This window comes from Fundulus heteroclitus, unplaced genomic scaffold, assembly GCF_011125445.2.
Source record: "Fundulus heteroclitus isolate FHET01 unplaced genomic scaffold, MU-UCD_Fhet_4.1 scaffold_75, whole genome shotgun sequence".
In the NCBI taxonomy this organism is placed as follows: Eukaryota; Metazoa; Chordata; class Actinopteri; order Cyprinodontiformes; family Fundulidae; genus Fundulus; species Fundulus heteroclitus.
This window is the reverse complement of record NW_023397197.1, coordinates 994,980-1,014,145: the sequence shown is the minus strand read 5'-3', so window position 1 is coordinate 1,014,145 and position 19,166 is coordinate 994,980. Positions and strand designations below refer to the sequence as shown.

Below are 19,166 nucleotides of genomic sequence, written 5' to 3'. Positions count from 1 at the left end.
GTTGTGTGAGCCTCGCCCTGGGCGGCTCCCTTCACCCCCTCTCGCATTTAGACATTGAGGGTTCTTCTGGGTAGTTGCTTGGAGGGGGGGCGCTGGCACCAGCTCCCTTCCGGAGGGGGGGTGGCTGTGCCGTGCACCCCCTTTCGGTGCTCCCAGTTTTAAACACACCTGAGAACAACATGCAACAACACAACATCTGAGCGGGCGTAGGGAGGATCGGGGGTCTTTTGCACACCCCCGATCTCCGATCGCGGCACGGAGTCTGGGGCCTGGAGGAGGTGCGGGCCACTGGGTACGGGGTCTTAGCGGGGGGCTAACGCGCCACAGGGTCAAGGTGCCCGCCAACGCAGCAGAGGAGGGCAGGACGTGGGGGGATGGGCTCCGCACCTATCGGAGACTTGAGATGTTCTTGGGAGAGGGAGCGGACCGAACCCAAACCTGGAAAAAAAAAAAAAAAAAAACCCTCATTCACACCATCCCTCCCTTGTGCCCCACTCGCCACACACAGACACCAAAAAAATAAATAAATAAATAAAATAAATAAATAAAATAAAAAATAAATTAAAAAAAGGACGCTTTACACACATTCCCACATAGCATTCACATCCAAAAATCCCAAGTGGGGGGGGGGGGTCACCACAATTCAACAATACGACTGCCTGTGCCCCCCCCCCGGCCCCGCCCCCGGACCAGGCGCCCCCCGGACCAGGCCCCCCAAAGAGGGGGGGCCCGACACGACCCGTACGGGCATCCGACCAGAGCCCCCCATCACCCACTATATACCTAATAAACCCCCTCCCACCCCGACCTTACCCTAGCCACCCCTGCCCCCCATCCCTTCCTGGGGAGAGCAGAGGCGTCAGCCCCAGACCCGGTAAGCCGCCGGCCAGCCGCAACAGCCCCCCGCTAAGACCCCGTACCCAGTGGCCCGCACCTCCTCCAGGCCCCAGACTCCGTGCCGCGATCGGAGATCGGGGGTGTGCAAAAGACCTCCGATCCTCCCTACGCCCGCTCAGATGTTGTGTTGTTGCATGTTGTTCTCAGGTGTGTTTAAAACTGGGAGCACCGAAGGGGGTGCACGGCACAGCCACCCCCCCTCCGGAAGGGAGCTGGTGCCAGCGCCCCCCCTCCAAGCAACTACCCAGAACCCTCAATGTCTAAATGTCCCGACGTCTTCCCCCCACCCCCCCGTATCGTGGCCTACATGAATGTGCGTTGTGAAAATGTTTGGAGTGAAAGTGTCTAAAATGCATGATAAAATTGGGGAGAGGGACGTCACCAAAAGGTGGCAACCTCCAGTAACGCCCTCTCCCCAAGGACCTACATGTGTGGCGGCGTGATGGAACAGGCAGAGGGAGGAGTCCGGGGATGGGGAGCAAATGACTGGGGAGCCAACCCAGGGAGCCAGCTCCCCTACTGACTCCAATAGGCACCCCCGCTCCCCGAAAGCTCCACCCGGAGAAAGGGGCCCCTCCAGCGGCACCACCATAGCCCGGGGGCCGGGGAGAGGCCGCAGGGCCCGCCAGCCAACCACCCACCAGGACCATCACCTCTACCTCCCCCAGCCCACCCCCCAAGCCTACTGGCTTTAACCCCCCCAAAAAAGTAATAATAATAATAATAATAATAGTAATATATATATAAATAAATAAATAAACATATAAATTAATAAGATTGGACCCTGGCCAGCCAGCCCGCACGAGCCATCCCAAACCCCACCCCCCAGGCGAAACCCGCACCGGGAGACTACACGGACCAGGACCGGGACAGGGGGCCGGACACAAGCCCACCAGAACTCAAGCACTTTGATAAGTCCTTACATATCTGTGTCCAGAACCTCTGGACTGGTGTGCATAACCATAACGCATGAATATAATTATCAGGATGATTTCCTATGCAGTGTGGACAGATATTAGATTGTGCCAGACCCATCTTGAATAATCTTTGTCCTGTGTAGTGTACTCTGTGAAGGATTTTGTATTGTATTAGTTGTAAGTTGGTGTTTCTAGTCAATTTGAAAGTTCTTAGAGATGTCTGAGCCCAGAAATTTTGTTCAAAGGTGCCTGATAAATCCTTTTCCAACTTCATTATAGGAAGAGATATCGAATCATCTATTTTAGTCAGTGTCCTGTATGATTTAGACAGTAGTTTGGGGGGGGGGGGGGTTAAATCTAGGAACTCTAATATATTAGTTGGGACTTGTAAACCACTATTAATGTACTTATATTTATTTTTAATTATAGATTTAAGTTGTTCATATTCCAAGAATTTATTTTTACTAATGCGATATTGCATATTTAGTTTGGAAAAATTGATGAACTCGGTTCCATCAAGTAAATGTTCCAGATATTCAATACCTTTATTCTTCCAGTATGTAAAGTTTATCATATTATTATTTTGTAGGATGTCAGGGTTGTTCCAGATGGGTGTACGACTGCATGGGATAAGTGACGACTTTGTCATTTTAAAAATTTCCACCATGCTGTCAGAGTAGAGCTGATATTGATATTTTTAAAGCATGTATGCCGTTTTATATTTGAGCTAATAAACGGCAAATCTGAAATCATGATATTATTGCATATTTTCTGTTCTATATCTATCCAGGGCTCGTCTAAAGGATTATGCTTTATCCATTTAGTGATATATTGTAGTCTATTTGCCAAGTAGTACTTATGGAAGTTAGGCAGATCTAGTCCCCCTCTGTCTTTAGTTTTCTGTAGCGTCTTTAAGCTGATACGGGGCAGTTTATCTTTCCAAAGAAATTTAGAGATTGAAGAGTCTAGAGATTTAAACCAGTCAGATGATGGTTTATTGGGGACCATTGAAAATAAGTAATTAATTCTAGGTAAGACCATCATTTTAATCGAAGCTACCCTACCCATGAGTGAAATTGGAAGCGATTTCCATCTATCCAGGTCATCTTCTATCTTTTTTAAAAGTGGGATGTGATTAGATTTTACTAAATCCGCAAGTTTAGACGACACAGTGATACCCAAATATGTGATGTTTCCTGAGCGCAAATGTAAATCTAGGGGGTTTTGGAAAGAGCAATTAATTGGCAATACCTTAGATTTAGACCAGTTTATAGAGTAATCAGAAACCTTTGAGAAGGATTCTAGTAATCTAATTACTTGAGAAAGGGAAGAGTTTGAGTGCTGAAGATAGAGTAATACATCATCAGCATAAAGACTAATCTTATGCTCTATATTCATGCATTTTATACCTTTAATAACCTTTGTTTGTCTAATTGTTGCTGCTAGAGGTTCAATAAAAATGGCAAAAAGTGAGGGGGAAAGTGGGCATCCTTGCCTAGTGCCCCTCTGGAGACAAAAGCTGGAAGATGTTTGATTATTTGTCCTGACACAGACTGTAGGAGAGCTGTAGGAGAGAAATTTTTAACCAATTTATAAAAAAATTGCCAAAACCAAATTTATGCAGAGTAGCGAATAAAAAATTCCAATTTACTCTATCAAATGCTTTTTCTGCAGTTAAAGACATTATAATAGTTTTATTATTTGTACTGTAGGAATAATCTATTAAATTAAGTAATCTGCGTGTATTTGTGGATGACTGCCTTCCTCTGATAAAACCAGTTTGGTCTGGGTGGATTATGAAAGGAGTGACTTTATCTAATCGTTTTGCAAAAGCTTTACATATTATTTTAATATCCACGTTGATTAAGGATATGGGACGATAACTGGTGGGCAACATAGGATCTTTGCCTGGCTTAAGCAGAAGACTGATGGTGGCAGAGTTCATATTAGCTGGAAATCTGCCATTTTCCTGAATTTCTTGCAACATTCTGTGAAACGTTGGTGCCAGAATACTCCAGAACTCCTTATAAAACTCAGTAGGGAATCCATCTGGGCCTGGAGCCTTTTTATTGGGCATGCTTGTTAAAGCTTCCTGAACTTCAACTGTTGTCAGCGGTGAGTCCAGTGTCGTTCTTTGGTTATCTGATAGTTTAGGAAGTGTAATTTTACTCAGAAACTGCTTGATGACATTGTCTGATGGATTTATCTGTGATGTGTATAAAGTTTTGTAGAAATCACGGAAGGTGTTATTTATACATTCTGGATCATGTAATGTATTCCAATTGGAATCTGTAACTGCAAATATAGTCGTTTTCTCTTTATTTATTTTTAACTGATTAGCTAAGAAGCTTCCTGACTTATTGCCATGTTCAAAATTTTCTAATCAAAGTTTTTCTATTAGAAATTAGTTTTGCTTTTCAATATACTGGTTTAATTCTAGTTTTATTTTACAGATTTTACCCAACTTTCCCTCTTCCAGGGAAAGGGAAGTTTCTAGTAACTTAAGTTTTTCTTCTAATTCCTGAATCTTCTTGTTTTCCAACTTCTTTTTGTGAGATGAGAATTAAATTATTTTACCTCTCATTACTGCTTTCCCTGCTTCCCAAAGTATAGATGCTGAAGTGCCTGGCAGATCATTGTATTCTAAGTATGAAGCCCACTCTTCTTTGAAAAATTTATTAAAATCTTCATCTATAAGCAACGATGTATTAAATCTCCAGCTCTTGTTTTGTGGGGTTATTTTTTTATTTGTTAGGGTTAAAGTAACAGGAGCATGATCACTAATAGCGATAGGATGAATTACAGCATCTGAAACGTCCGACAGCAGCGAACTGCTGATTAAGAAATAGTCCAAACGAGAATAAGAGTGGTGAACATTTGAAAAAAAAGTATATTGCTTACTATTAGGATGAAGAGAACGCCATGCATCGCAAAGACCAAAATCACTCATGTATTGTTTGACTATATTTAATGACTGCCAACTACGCTGAGACCCTGTTGTATTCAGCCTGTCTATTTCCTCATTTAGACCAAAGTTGAGGTCACCCCCAATAATTAGAGAACAATCCCCGTGTTTTGAAAGTGCATGGAAGAGTTTGTGGAAGAATGAGGGTTCATCAACATTTGGACCATATACACTAACAATACATAACTTCTGGTTATGAATAGATATTTTAATATTTATGAATCTACCTTCGGGATCAATAATTTTGTCTAATATTTTAAAACTAACGTTTTTGTGGATTAAAATTGCTACTCCTCTCTGTCTAGAGTTATAGCAGGCAGCAAACACATAGGGAAACTCAGGTGAGTTAAGATCACTTACAGTTGTATCTGATTTATGGGTTTCTTGCAATAAGACAACATCTGCCTTTAATCTTGTTAGCTGGTTAGAGATCTTTAGCTGTTTTTCCCTGGTGCCTGCTCCATGCACATTCCATGACACAAACTTATAGTTATACAAAGACCCAGGTAGCATCATCTGACGTGCTTGTGATTATAGGGTAGTTCATTGTTATTGTTTTGAGGCGGGTTTTTCGCGCATGCGCGCTGGACTGGTAGGCAAAAGGCGAACACAATGGCGGACGCAAACAGAGAAACTGACGAGTTCTCCGCGTATTTTTCTTCTTTAGATAACGTACTACAAGATCGTTTTAAGAGTAAGTTGATGGTTGATGGTATCAGATTGCCAGATCCACACAGCAAAAGCCTTAAGGGACGGAGCGAGTCTGTGAAATGCTGGCCAAGCGCTCCGTACCATGACATATACAGCTGCCTTATAAACATGGCAGGCCAGTACAGACAGAGAGCACGAAAGCCATGAAACCACTGGACGGCTACAATTATTTTAAATCGGGAAAAAGGCTCCAGCGACGCCATGAGGGATTAATCGGTCAGAAAATGGATGGATGGATGGATGTTGTTCACACATGTTTGTGCAACAGCACAAAGCGGCGTCGGACACAGGCCGCGTCTCAGCAGAAGCCCGGTAGGTTAAAAAAAAAAAAAATTTCACTACGGATTATTTAGGGGTTTTTGTCTTGTTAAAATGGGTGGCGGTGTCGGCGACATTGCAGCATAAACACAGAAGTACTAGCGCCCGTGAACCGGGGCGTAATAGCAGCAGCAGCGGCTGTAGCCCCTGCTGCTAGCTGCTGCTAGCCGCCCCGGCCCGGCCCGTGCCCGGGCGGCCGGGGCGCCGGCCCGTGTAGCCGGCGGCGCCGGCCCGTGTAGCCGGGCCGGGGCGCCGGTCCGTGTAGCCGGCGGCGCCGGCCCGTGTAGCCGGCGGTGCCGGCCCGTGTAGTGTTTACGCAGCAGCCGCTGGCTGCTGCCGCAGCCCGTGAACTGGCAGAGCAGCCGCTGCTGCTTGGCTGCTGCTGCTACCGCTTCTCCGGCCCGTGTAGCGATCTGTGTACCCTCCGCCGCTATTTAAGTAGAACAATGACTAGAGCAGAATTAAGTTGTATTTACCGGAGATGAAGTGTAGACTGCAAATTCTGTCATAATATGATGGCTCCCCCAGTCCATTGGGAGTGTCTGCCTGCGCTCTTTTCATTGAAAATATCCATTTCTTTCTTCGTCCTTCCTCCTTTGGAAAACGACAGAAACGTACATCCAACGATTTGGAATGCCTCTCTGTGCAACCGGGAGCACAACAAGTCGTAGGCATTGTTTAGATTCCATAAATAAACGAAGTAAAAGTACGCTCTAAATCACCCGTTTTGTCATGTAGTAGACGAGAACAGTACTGTTTTCTGCCTACCAGCGGGACCCGGATGTAGCGCTGACGTCACGCGGGACGTCACACGTGAACTACCCTATAGTGATTTCCTGGTCAGCAGGAAAGGAGCAGATGAATAATATAAAGAAAGACAGAATTAAGAAAGTGCAAAGAGTGAGAAAAGATGAAAGAGAAATAACCATCACCCATGCCTCGTGTACCCAACCGTGACTAACAACCATACCGTGCCAACGTGCTCTTGAGCTGTGCGTTTATTTTTTTTATCACCGTGTTCCGAACACATTTTTTTATTTTATTTTTTTCCCAAGCGTGACAAGCTATAAATCCACCCTTTGTGCATCTAATAAAGTCAAGGAGTGATCTTCTGATCCCTGAACAACTGACCATTGATATAAAGTTTGTCAACTGCAACGGTAGCTCTGACGCCATCATTAATATATTTTTTCCTGATTGGAAATGACACTCGCCTACGGTGTAGGATTTCCTTAGGAAACTGGTCATTAACACTGAAATCCGTTCCTCTCAATTCGCGGCCATAGCTTTTAACAAACACTTTTTGTTTATTATGCTCAAATTTGGCTACAATCGGACGAGGGCGGATTTTATCGGGTTTCTTACCTCCGAGCCGGTGAACGCGATGAAAGGTGATGTTTTTTACCTGATCCGCCGGTATTTTCAGCTTCTGCTGGAGAAACTCACGTATAGCAAACTCAGGGTCCTCTTCTTGGCGCTCCGGGATGCCTGCAAAGACGAGGTTGTCTCTCATACTTCGCGACTGTATGTCCAGAATGGATTCTTTCATCTTTTTATTTTCGCCGGTCAGCTGCGTCAACCCCTCGGTTAGCTCCGTGACTTTCCCCCTCAGCGCGTCATTTTCCGCGGCAACACAAGCTAGCTGGGCTTGGCTAAATTCGACCGCTTCTCTTAAAGCCTGGAACTCTTTGTGGAGCACCTCTACCAAGGCGAGGCGAGCGTCCAGGCTGGTAAGCTTTTTGTCGATGGACTCCAGGACGTCGCTGTAGCTCCTGTCGGGAGACAGAGTGGAAGTTGAGGCACCGGTAGAGTTAGACCGAGTTCGTTTGAGTGAAGGTGTGTTTGTGGCTGCGGGATTTTTTTTCTTCCCCATCACGATGTTGTCAAAACACTCGTCCAGGTAGCTCTCGAGGCTCGTCAAATTCTCTTCTTCCAGTTTGCTCCCTCGTGAAAATGAGACAATTGTTAATGTTTAAACTTTACTTTGTTTAATTTTCAGTTATTGGTTATTACTTACCTGAGTGGATTTAATTTTGAACTACATGTATGCCGCCATTTTACTTACGCACAGCTCACAGCTCTCGCGAGATCTCAGCCGCTCATCTCAAATATTTTTATTTTCAAGCATTTTTTAGAATTGGAATGAAAACATTCTGGTGCCATAAAATGTTAAACTCTGGCCAATAATGGCTAAATTGTTAATCCTAATGCCCTGATGTTTACACAATGTGTAAAAAATGTGTAAATAAATAAATATTTCATGCTGAAATATTTTTTTTGCCTCCTAACAAAGATAGACATGGTATTAAGCATTTACATGTAATGTAATACTCATTTTAAATTTCAATAAAGTCACAAGTTTTATCGTTAATTTTTTCACTCTCACACGCGTCTAATCCTGAACTTTTACAACAACAATAACTTCTTTGTATATTTTTGCATGCTGTTTATATCCACATTCTTACACACACACACATATACATATATATGTATGTATATATATATATATATATATATATATATATATATATATATATATATATATATATATATATATATATATATATATATATATATATATATGTGTGTGTGTGTGTGTGTGTGAGCAACTGGGCCAGGAGCTTATATATCACCAGGGGTGACCGCAAATAAGCAAATCGTTTAACACCTGAAACAGGACCCAGAACAAAGACGCACACCTACCCAACTATAAAGGCGTCTACCAGGTGCTGATCGGAGCGTGCACTCAAATCCGCTCACAGAGTGTGACCGTGGAGCACCGTCTCACCAGAGTTACAAAATGGTACAAAATAACTTGGTTTATTATTATTTTATTTACAGTTCAGCTTGAATTTTAGTTACTGCACAGCATAGATTTGCTGTGCGTGCTGAATCAAGATACAGTGCGTGATTGCGCACACATGGAGCTTGGAGGGAACACTACTCATCAGGCTCAGTGTCAAGTTATGATGTTTCAGCTCCTGCCTAAACTTGAGAAATGGCTGTTAATCACAAAGACGGACACTTGGCACAACTTAAATCCTTTTCCATTGTGTTTATGTGCTGAAAATGGTGTTTAGGTTTGTCAGAGGATTTAGAATTTAGGTTAAAAAATTTGCCACCCGCGGGGGTACTGAAGCTGCTACCCCCACGACCCGACCCTGGATAAGCGGAAGAAGACGGACGGACGGACGGACGGACGGACGGTTGAAAAATTTAATTATTTTCAAACAAACATTTTACATCAAACATTTCCACTGTGGCTCAACCAATAGCACAATGTAAACTGAACATTAACAGGCCACAAGCCATAATACAATATCTTCAACATTTCCAACTGAACTTCTACCTTTTAATAAACAATATCTTCATAACTGTAACTTAATTTCCTTCTTACCAGTTGTGTATCTGGTGATTTGACCATGAACTGAAACCTTCTTGGCTGAGAGCCTGTCTCTTCCTTTGTCTTCCAAACTGCCACACAGGTGTGCACAGGTGTTTTAACCACAGGAAGGCCTAAGAAACCGAGGGTCAACACTGATTCAATTAAAGTTTTAAGGTATTGAAACTTTTAAAATATGATTAACAAAGAGCCAATGGAAAATAAATGTAATGCTAAAATGTCCTTAAATTCTGATGTAGTGTATCCTGCATAAACTCAAATTCTAAATTCTAAAAATATTTAAATCATTGTTATATTGTTGCATTTTACTTTGTTTAACCTTGTAAAATCCCACTGAGTTTAATATATTTGTTGTTATGTGAATATAGCCAGTGCATTGAATAATAAATCATTAAATTGAAAAATAAGTGGGTTTGAATAATTGTTTTTTAACAGAAAGCAGTGTCAGTTCAGTGAGTAGAAGTACTGCTGCAATAGCTCCTGCTGGCATGGAGGTGGTGAAAAGCCCTGCAATAAGGAACCAGAGCAGGAACCTTCAGGTACCTTGTCAGAGCACAAAACACACCTGCAGCTTCTAAGGTTATGTTGGAGGTGGCGTGGCCTGGAATGGTCTGAAATTCCCAGCCTGAATTATTGTCTCAGTCCACTCCTGGTCACAGTCAGGCTTTCTTTAAGGGTGGCAGCTGCCACCCCGTGTCACCCCAGTATATGCGCCTGGCACGCAGGCATCCAGCAGCTGATTTCCACCACCACTACGTCCCTGTTCTGCTCCTGCTCTTCCAGACTGTTCATAACAGTTCATAACCTTCATAATCACCTCTCACATCAGCAGGTATGTCAGCAGCCACCTCCACCCTGTCCAGACCTGATTTCTACTCTATTGCTCATCGCGTCTGTAAGTGTGTAATTACACATGCAGAAGGCTGAGTTTGAAGTTGCTCCCTGAGCAGATTAATGTTTGTGGTTGAAGCAGACCCAGTGAGGCATGGACTACATCCTGCTTCACCTTTAACCTACTGGTAATAGTTTTAAAGGGCAAAATCTATAGGAATAGAGCTGCTTTAACCCCAGATTGTATCAGTATGGAAGAGCAGCCCTTAATGCTTAGCTTTAGTGCTGTGTGTTATGCCTCTATGTTTTTATCATGAGTTCAGTATCATAGTCTTGGACATTCAGGACTAAATAGTTTCACTTCCCTCAGCCTTCTGCCGTCTGTCACCATCCTATCAGCTCAGTCCAGTCGTCTGTCACCGTTATCAGCTCAGACCAGTTCCTCCTGCTGCCACTAAGCAGTCCCAGCTCTGTAAACATGTTCCCCAGCCTTCATATACCTGCCTCATTCACCCACTCACTGCCAGATGGTCTGGTCTGATTTTATGTGCTCTGTCGTAACGCTCCTGGTTCTGTTTGCTGAACCTGCTGGATGTAGAAACTCTGCCTGTGTTCGGCCCTCACTGAAGGTTTCCAGTGTCTGCCTGCTGCTAGTCTGCTCTGTTTCCTGTGAGGTCCTGCTGCTTGCTCTGGTGAACCTTCAGCCTGCATTATCTGCTCCAGTCAACTCCTGCCTTCACCACCGGCTCTGGTTCATCACCGCCTGCACCTCCTGGTCTGTCTGCATCCTTTAGGGTCTCCTTTCCACTCCTGCCTGCCTCGTCTGCCAGTATTCTACGTCTCAATAAACCTTTTCAAACATACTATGTTGGGTGGATTTGGGGTTCACACCTACAATCCTGACATCAGAAGGTTGTTGGTTTGTAACCAGAAGCTGTAAGCTTGGCCGAATTGACAAACTAACCTTCATTGAAGCTACTGTTTTTATCTGGGCTGCTTAACTTTTATTTATTTATTTTTCTGTCCAAGAAACCAACTGAGCAACTGAAGCTGTTAATAAACAGTTTTATCACAAACTACTGCACACTGTTTAAAATGTTGCCAGTCTTAGTCGTTTCTCATTCTTCTTTTGTGCCGACTTCCGCTTCAGTAAAATATTATGATTAAAAATGTCAGTCGGTAGTTTAACATTCTACTCTGATGGTAAAAAAATATCTAGGTACTCTTATCTTTAAAAATAAAGCCACTTTGCTCTGAATTGTCATGGCATTATATTTGAAGGTAACTGGTTGACACATTGTTTAGATAATTAGTAATCTCTGTTTGTGTTGGCTGTTGGAGTTAAACCAAAGTTCTTTTGCACCTCTGTCTTCAGGTTTGTCAACATGAAGGTTGAAAACTTCATGTTGAGGGACAATTGAATTTGGGCCGAAAGATCTCTCTCGTTCTCTCTCTCTCTCTCTCTCTCTCTCTCTCTCTCAAATTTTGCGGCGTGCATCAGACGCAGATTTAGAAGCTGGTACAAGGAATAAACAAAGTGAGAACACACATCGGTAGATTATCAGAGTTTAGTCCTCGTTTCATATCGTGGAGGTGTGACCAATTTGTGCGTCTTTTTCTTTCACTGGCTCTACGCAATTAAAATAAAATTATGTTCTAATTTCATTTCCAAAACTTTTGTAATGATCCATCCATCCATCATCTTCTGCTTATCCGGGGTCGGGGGTAGCGCCCGTGAAGCTCTGATTGGGTTCTGCTCATCTAAACATCACATCTGAACATCAGCTGTTCATCATGTTGTTTGGTTCCAGTTCATCAATAATCTAATAATCCTGTAGATTAGTCTTCAGACAGCAGAGATGAAACTTTGTGCTGAAATCAGAAGTGAACATGTTCTCCAGACATCAGAGAGCAGAAACAAAGAGGAAAGTTCCTCAAGACAAAGTTCTGGTAGGAAACAAAGCAAACTTACAGTTTGTTCAGACGGTCCAAAGTGCTGAAGAACAAGATGTGAACCACTGAGACACAGGTGAGTTGCTACCTGGAAGGAGGCGGAGCTTCAGCTGTGATGGAGGCAGGAAAGGTAGGTTAGTGGGAGGAGTTCAGATCTGACTGCCTTCTGGTTCTCAGACTCATCTCTGCTGTTCTGCTGAAGAACCTGGTGCTACCTAGAAAGCAGGTGATGTAAAAACTCAGTTTAACTGTCTGCTAACAGTGAATTCAGAGAAACTCTGGTTCTTTTCTCCAGAAAGAGGGACCAGTCTGACTCTGAGGAACAGACTGAGAAGACAAGCTGCTCCCTGCAGGATCTCCATGAGAAACTCTGACGTTCTTCTGCTCAGCCTAGAACATCAGTCTGAATGTGTTCCTCACTATTAAACCAGATTCTTTGCTTCACTGTTGGACATTTTTCTGACCCACATGTGATGAGCTGTTATCCCCACATGTAGTCACTGTACTGGAATAATGTTAACCTGAATTATTTTAATCTGTGTTATGATTCATAAACACATAATCATGAATAAGTTCCATGTTTCTGCCTTGTTCTTGTTCTCAGATGTACTGAAGGTTCCTCATCAGTGATGCAGAAAACTTCATGTCTACAGAGTGTTGATCAGTCAGAGAAATGATTGAAGTGAAACAGATCTTACCATCATGATGTGAGTTTGTGGAGTTAAAACCAGCGAGGCAGTTCTATTTCTCTGATCTCAGCAATAAAAACACTAATAATAGCAGAACTTTGTTTGCTATTGTTGACAGGCTGACCAACAGCTCACCAATCATCCCTCCTGATGGAGACCAGCACCATCTATCTCCACCTCTGAGAACCTGCTGATGTCTCCTGAGCCTCCACAATCATTACAGCATCTAAATGACTTTAACAAACTGAATTATGTCTTCTTGACAGAAACACATCAGAAGAGAAAATCCACAACTTGCTGCCTGGATTTGTTCCCTCTGAGTTTCTAAAAGCAGTTTTTAGCTGTGATGCCCCTGAAATATTACAGATAGTAAATACTTCCCTCCAGTTAGTTTGTTTTCTAAAGGCTGAAAACTGCAGAGATCAAACCTCTGTTAGAGAAACCAACTCTAGATCCATGGATAATAAGTCCCTACAGGATCAGAACTGATCCACTGGTTCTGGAAAAGATCATTGAAAATGGTTCTGATGAACAAATGTATGACTTTCTGATGAAATGAATCTCTTCAGTGATTTCTAGTCAGGCTTCAGACCACAGCACAGAGACTGCACTGCTAAACGTTTACAATGATGCTCATCTTGACTGGAATGGCTCCAGAACTCCTCTGTTGGTTCTACTGGATCTCAGTTCTGCTGAACACAGTTCATCACAACATGTTGATGATCCAACTAGAACACTGGCTGGATTATCTGGTTCTGGGCTAAACTGGTTCACACCATATTTGGCAGACATGGATAACTTTGTGTCATCTGGTAAATAAATATAAATCTGGACCAACAAAAATTAAACGTGGGGTTCCTCAAGGATCCATTTTCAGCCACTATTATTTCTCCTCCATCTGATGCCAACAGGTCAGATTCTAGAGTTCTCCAGCATCTCCTAACATCCATGCTGACTACATGTGACTTGTAATCTCCATGTTGCTGCTGAGCCTGGCTCACTGCACTCACTGAGTCAGTGTGTCCATAATATCAATGAGCGCATCAGTCACAATATGCTACAGCTTCATGCAGACAGAAAACATCATTTTTAGTCCAGAACTGTGAGGATCTAGATCAGTGGTCAGCTAGACTCTATGAAACATGAAGCTTTGACCACATTTCTGTTATTTTAGTCTCTCTGCACTGGCTGCCTGAACATTTTAGGATTCATTTTAAAATGCTTTTATCTGCTTCTAAAGCTCTAAATGGCCTTGCCACACATTAGCTGTCTGAACTAGTACATCCTGCACATCCTCTGTTCCCTCAGGTCACTGATCAGCTGATCCTGAGTCAGCCAAAGATGAAGCTTAAGCTCAGGGTGACTGAGCTTTAGCTGCAGCAGATCTAGAATTATGAAACAACCTTCCCTTGGACATCAGACAGTTCTCCTCCCTGTGTTTCACATTCATTTATAAAACCATCTGTTCTCATTGACCTCTGACACCATCAGAGACTTTAAATTAATCTGATTATCATTAATACTTTAATTTTACATAATATTCTACTGATTTTATGATTTTATGATGATTTTAGCATAGGGCTGTGTATTTATTGTAGGTCTTAGTGGTTTTAATTTCCTTACTTTATTTATAAAAACACTTTAAAACAATCACAGCTGCTCATGTCAAAAGAAAAGCAGTTAAAACAATAGAATAAACATTGTTTTAACTGTAAAAACAAGAACTCTCGTGCTGTGCTTTAGGCCAAAGAGTAAAAATGTGTTCAAGTTTTAAAGTTTAATGTCTTGTCATGTTATCATATGGCTGCTGTTTATTCATATAGAGTAATTTGGTTCTGTGGTGCTGAAAGTGCTCTATAAATAAAGCTGGGATGGTACTGGGTCTAAAAACTGGAGAACAGAACATAAAGCTGGCTGTAGTTTTAGTCTTGGATCTAAATGTTCCACATTACTTCTGACATGATGGAGCGAGTCTGTTGAAGCTAGATGCCTTTCTCAGGGTAGGGCTGCATGTGAACGCTGCTACTTTCTGCTACATCACGTTGGCTCCATGCACGGCTCTGCTCAAAGCAGCAAAACAGGAACTATTTCTCTGGAAGTTCATGTTTCTAGTTCTGTTCAGTGTAGTTCTAGAGCTCAGAAACACTTTCTACCTTCACCTGCAGAGGAAACACAAATCATTCATCTGCACATCAGCTCTGATCATCTGATGACGTCACAGCTCACCTGGTTTGTAGTTTTCTTTCAGACTAAAACAGTCAGCAGAGCGTCTGCAGTGATATCAGAGGCAGGTTGATAAAGTCTTGATGAGAAAGGAGAGAAGTTGTGCTGAAAATGTTTCCTGATGGCGTCCTGAGGAGAAATGAGCCCAGAGAACAGAGCTGCTGGTTGCTTCCTGCTGCAGGAACTGCTCAGACTGGTCTGGCTGAGTGGGAGTCAGAGGAAAGTTCACCTGCTGACGTCTGAAGACATGAAGCCTTCTCATGACTCCCAGTGTGAACACAAACACTCTGCTGCTGTTTAAATGGCTTCATTGTTGTTCTGCTGATCCAGCTTCTGTTCAGCTCTGATGGAACCACAACCTGCTTTAACTGGGAACCAACTGGACTCTTCATTGCTGGAGATTTGTCTCCCTCTGCTGGTGAAAAGATAAACTGCATGATGTCTGATTATTAAACCCATTTGCTGCGTTTTTAAATGATCCAAACATGTCAGTGATGGTAAAAAGTGAGCAGAACCACAGTCAGTTCTAAGCTTTCATTTATCAGGACATGAATAAAAGATCATCTGTTCCTCAGCAGCTCTTAAAATGAGGGAAATACAACAGCAGCACAGATTCCATTGGGTCATTATTTAGTGAACAGAACCAGAAGCAGAACCCTGAAGCAGTGAGTGAAAAACTAAGTCCATCCTTTCTGCTTCCACAGCAGGTCAGAGGCTCAGTAGCTGCAAGGAGCTGCTGATCACATGACAATCTGCACTTTAACCATTTTTAGCCCTTTAACACTAAACAACAATTAGTTGATGCTTTGCTGGAATTATGGCATCAAAACAGAAACAGAAAAACAAGATAAAAACCAAGAATCCACTAAAAATACAAACTAACACCAAATAATGATAAAAATCCATCAAAGTAACAAAGTAAACTGTAGTCCTTAATATCAGCACACTGCTGCTGCTAAAATGAGCCGTTGTTCTAATGCAGATTATTACTAGAGCTCCTAGAGAATTATTTCTCCTTATTTTAGTGCTGCTGAGCAGAGTGTCGACAGTCTCTGGTTAAAATCAGCATCAGCTGAGGATGTTCTGAAGATCCAGGTTGAAACCCTGATTTCATTTCAAACCATCAAAGTGAATTTAAAGTCAGAGTCAGAGAAAAGAGCAGAGAGGAGGCAGCTTGGTCCAAACTCCTTCTTTCCACCTGCAGCTGTTTTCCAGCTGTTCTCCACAGGTGGAGGCTGGATGTTTGGGAGGAGAGAAGCGGCACATTAAAGCTCCAGATGTTCACAGCTGGATTCTTCCCACAGCAGCTGGAACAATTGCACAGATGAAATGATTGAGTCCTGAAAAATGGGATGTTTGGATGTGATCAGGTCTGCAGATGCCACTGACTGGGATTTGTGAAGAAAATGTCTCTCAGAGCTGTGAAGAGCTGTGCTTCTTTAGAGGGAAAGCTCTGAAATCTTCACTCCTCCCATCCAGTGGTGTTCAGGTGGGCTCAATGGAGCGCACCCAGCAGGACTTGATCTGAATCAACTCCATTTGATTTCTAAGCACAAAGAAAAAGCCTCTAACAGTTCTGTGTGTATTGATGGAAAATGGCTTTTAGTAAAAAGCTCCAAGTGTGGATCAGATTTCTGAGCTTCAGCAGCAACCAGAACTGTTGCTTAAAGCTGAAGTTAGAAGTCAGAGAAAAGCTGCAAAAGAAAATCAAAGCAGCGACTCAGACGTTCTTTCCTTCCATGAAGCTCATTGATTGTTGGCAACACATCACACACAGCACAGTAGAAACATGAAGCTTCTGCTTTTAAAAGCAACTCATGGCTTTCATCTTTTCAGCTTTTAGTGCAACACAAACATCTGGACTAAAACTGATCTGAGAGCAGCTTCTGGTTCCTGAACAACGGCTCTGGAACGTTGATTTCTGCACTTTTCCAGCATCTGGAACATTCCAGCTCCACAGTTCACATGTTAGCTTGCTGTCAATGTTGCTAGTAAACCTTTAGTACGTGTTCAGTGGACAATTTGGATTCAGCTTGACAGGAGAACACCTCCAGATGTTACTCAACACATTTCATTAAGATATGATGTGGAATTTCACATTTAAAGCTCATCAACATGTGACTTTACAATTCTATTGATCAAAACTGCTGAGGTTTACATTGCCACACTATGTACATACTAATTACACAGAAAATAAAACAAGGTCCAGAAAAAGCTGAACTAGAAACAGGTAAGTATAAAATGTTGAAATGATGAAGAACATTTCCATAGTTTGCTGCCACAGAACTTTGGTTCCAACAACACAATAGACGGTTCCAGCTGGATTCCCTCAGAGCTTTCAGGACATCTTCTTGTCAGCCTAGGCACGGCTCATGGAACCATCTGCCACACGTGTCCCTGGATCTGCACAACAACTTACAGAATATACACATTAGGGGACAAGGAGGTGGCTTTTGCTGGCTTCATACTATCTTTTCATCGTCACATTTGGTTATTGAACAACTACAGAACGGGTCAAGCTATGTTCCAGAAAATGAGTTTTTATCAAATCAATAAATGATTAAAATCTGGGAGTCAGCCCCAGGTAAGATGGCCGCCACATCAGCTCAGCTACTGGGAAGCTTAATGAAATGAACTCAAAGAATTTCACATGTATTGTTTTCTAGATTTCTGTGGAGGTAAATGTTCTTCATCCAAACACTGACTTCTACAGCCAATCACTTTACTACCTTTGGAACACAGAGAAATGACTTTTAAAAGTCACAGCTGCTTCTTTGATGAAGTTATCTCAGTAATATGTTCATAGGAAACTCTCCTGAAGTAATCCCTGGGGATTTTCCCTCACCACATCATCATTATCATCATTATCTTTTTACAGTGTATTCTAAATACTGATATATCTATAACAATGGCACATAAAACATGTGAACACAAATGGCTTCATTTCACATATTCCACTAAAACAGTACATCCAATAACATCCAATTAAAGGTAATATTATTATTTTTTCATTTTAAAACCCTTGATGATCTGCTTTCCCTCAATGACTGTTAGACCTGTATTTTTACTTTATGCTCTAAAACTAAGTCAGTTCACAGATTCACAACGTTCTGAATAAGCATTGTTACTGAGGTACAGGTATACAAATGACTAAATAATTACAAATGCTAATGCGAGTGAGCAATCAGGCCTTCATCTGACTTAGTAGCTGACTAAGCTGGCATTTAGTTACCTGCAGACAATCTGAAAGCCGTCTACTGTTTTCATGTTGCAGATCCTGCTGAGGATTAGCTGAATATAGCATGATCACACGTCCATTATGACACCATGAAATGCTCCACATGCTGAGGATTCAGTTACTAAACGGCAGAAAATCAGCAGCAAACAATACATTTACTCAGCCAGTTTGTAACTGGAGGCTCTGGCTGCTTTTACCATAGAACACAAGGAGCAGTTGTTCCATGAATCAAAGTCTACAATGGCAGAAAATAGGTAACATCACCTTTATGGTTCCATGTGTTCCATCCACTAAGATCAGCTCCATGTTCAGAGGTCACACTACCACATCTTCATAGAAAACAAGCTTCCATCCTTTTCTTTTGCTGCTATGTGTTAAACTACAGGATCATTGTTATCTGTCAACATCCAGATCATATTTATAATGAAGCAATGCAGTTTGCAGACAATCCCAATGAAGTGTGACAGAGTTTGTGAAAACCAAATGATCTGCTGAAGCTAGATGTGGCCAGCAAGGCAACAGGGATGCAGCTACGCTGTTTTTCTCTGCCCACATCATCCAACCTATTGCTGGGACATTTACAGTAAAGCTTAACACTTCAGGGCCAACCTAAAAACCTGCCTTTGTTACACATGCAGAGAATCTTTATTACTACATAGAGACCAACATTTTAAGCTCTGCTCATTTTGAAGAAGATTCTTGACATTCTTTGGAAGAGTTAAATGTGACAGTGATGTGTGTTTGAAATGTGAAATAAATGCAGTTTATGTAAATAGTAAATGGTTTCATATTTATGAAGGTGTGCTGTGAATCCTTGAATAAATAGCTTTTTACCTCTTGGTGCACCTTTTAAATTCTTTTTTGTCTGGGCCATCTTTTCAACTACCTTAGTGATTTCAACCAGATGTTGACAGTGAACACCTCATGCGTATACGGAGCTCTAGAATGATTCCAGTTGCTTTATGTCGTTGCCGTTGCTCTCTCTAGCTGCCCTTTTGTCTTCTAATGCTCCAGTTTAGTT

At 42.3% G+C, this 19,166-nt stretch overlaps 1 protein-coding gene, 1 long non-coding RNA gene and 1 pseudogene across 3 annotated transcripts in view; 2 read left to right on the top strand and 1 right to left on the bottom strand.

Annotated features, from left to right (window-relative positions):
- The window catches only part of LOC118561874, a 951,216-nt pseudogene that overhangs the window by 65,015 nt on the left and 867,035 nt on the right, over positions 1–19,166 (bottom strand).
- Positions 1–19,166, top strand: part of LOC118561876 (kinesin-like protein KIF20B) — a 366,850-nt gene that overhangs the window by 242,343 nt on the left and 105,341 nt on the right. The gene's annotated exons all lie outside the window — the stretch shown is intronic.
- On the top strand, positions 10,329–14,142 carry LOC118561895. 2 transcript variants are annotated; one of them, XR_004930348.1, is made up of 3 exons: positions 10,329–10,817; positions 12,600–12,702; positions 12,803–14,142. It is a non-coding gene; the product is annotated as an uncharacterized LOC118561895 (long non-coding RNA). The 2 variants fall into 2 exon arrangements; XR_004930349.1 differs by lacking the exon at positions 10,329–10,817 and adding an exon at positions 11,403–11,417.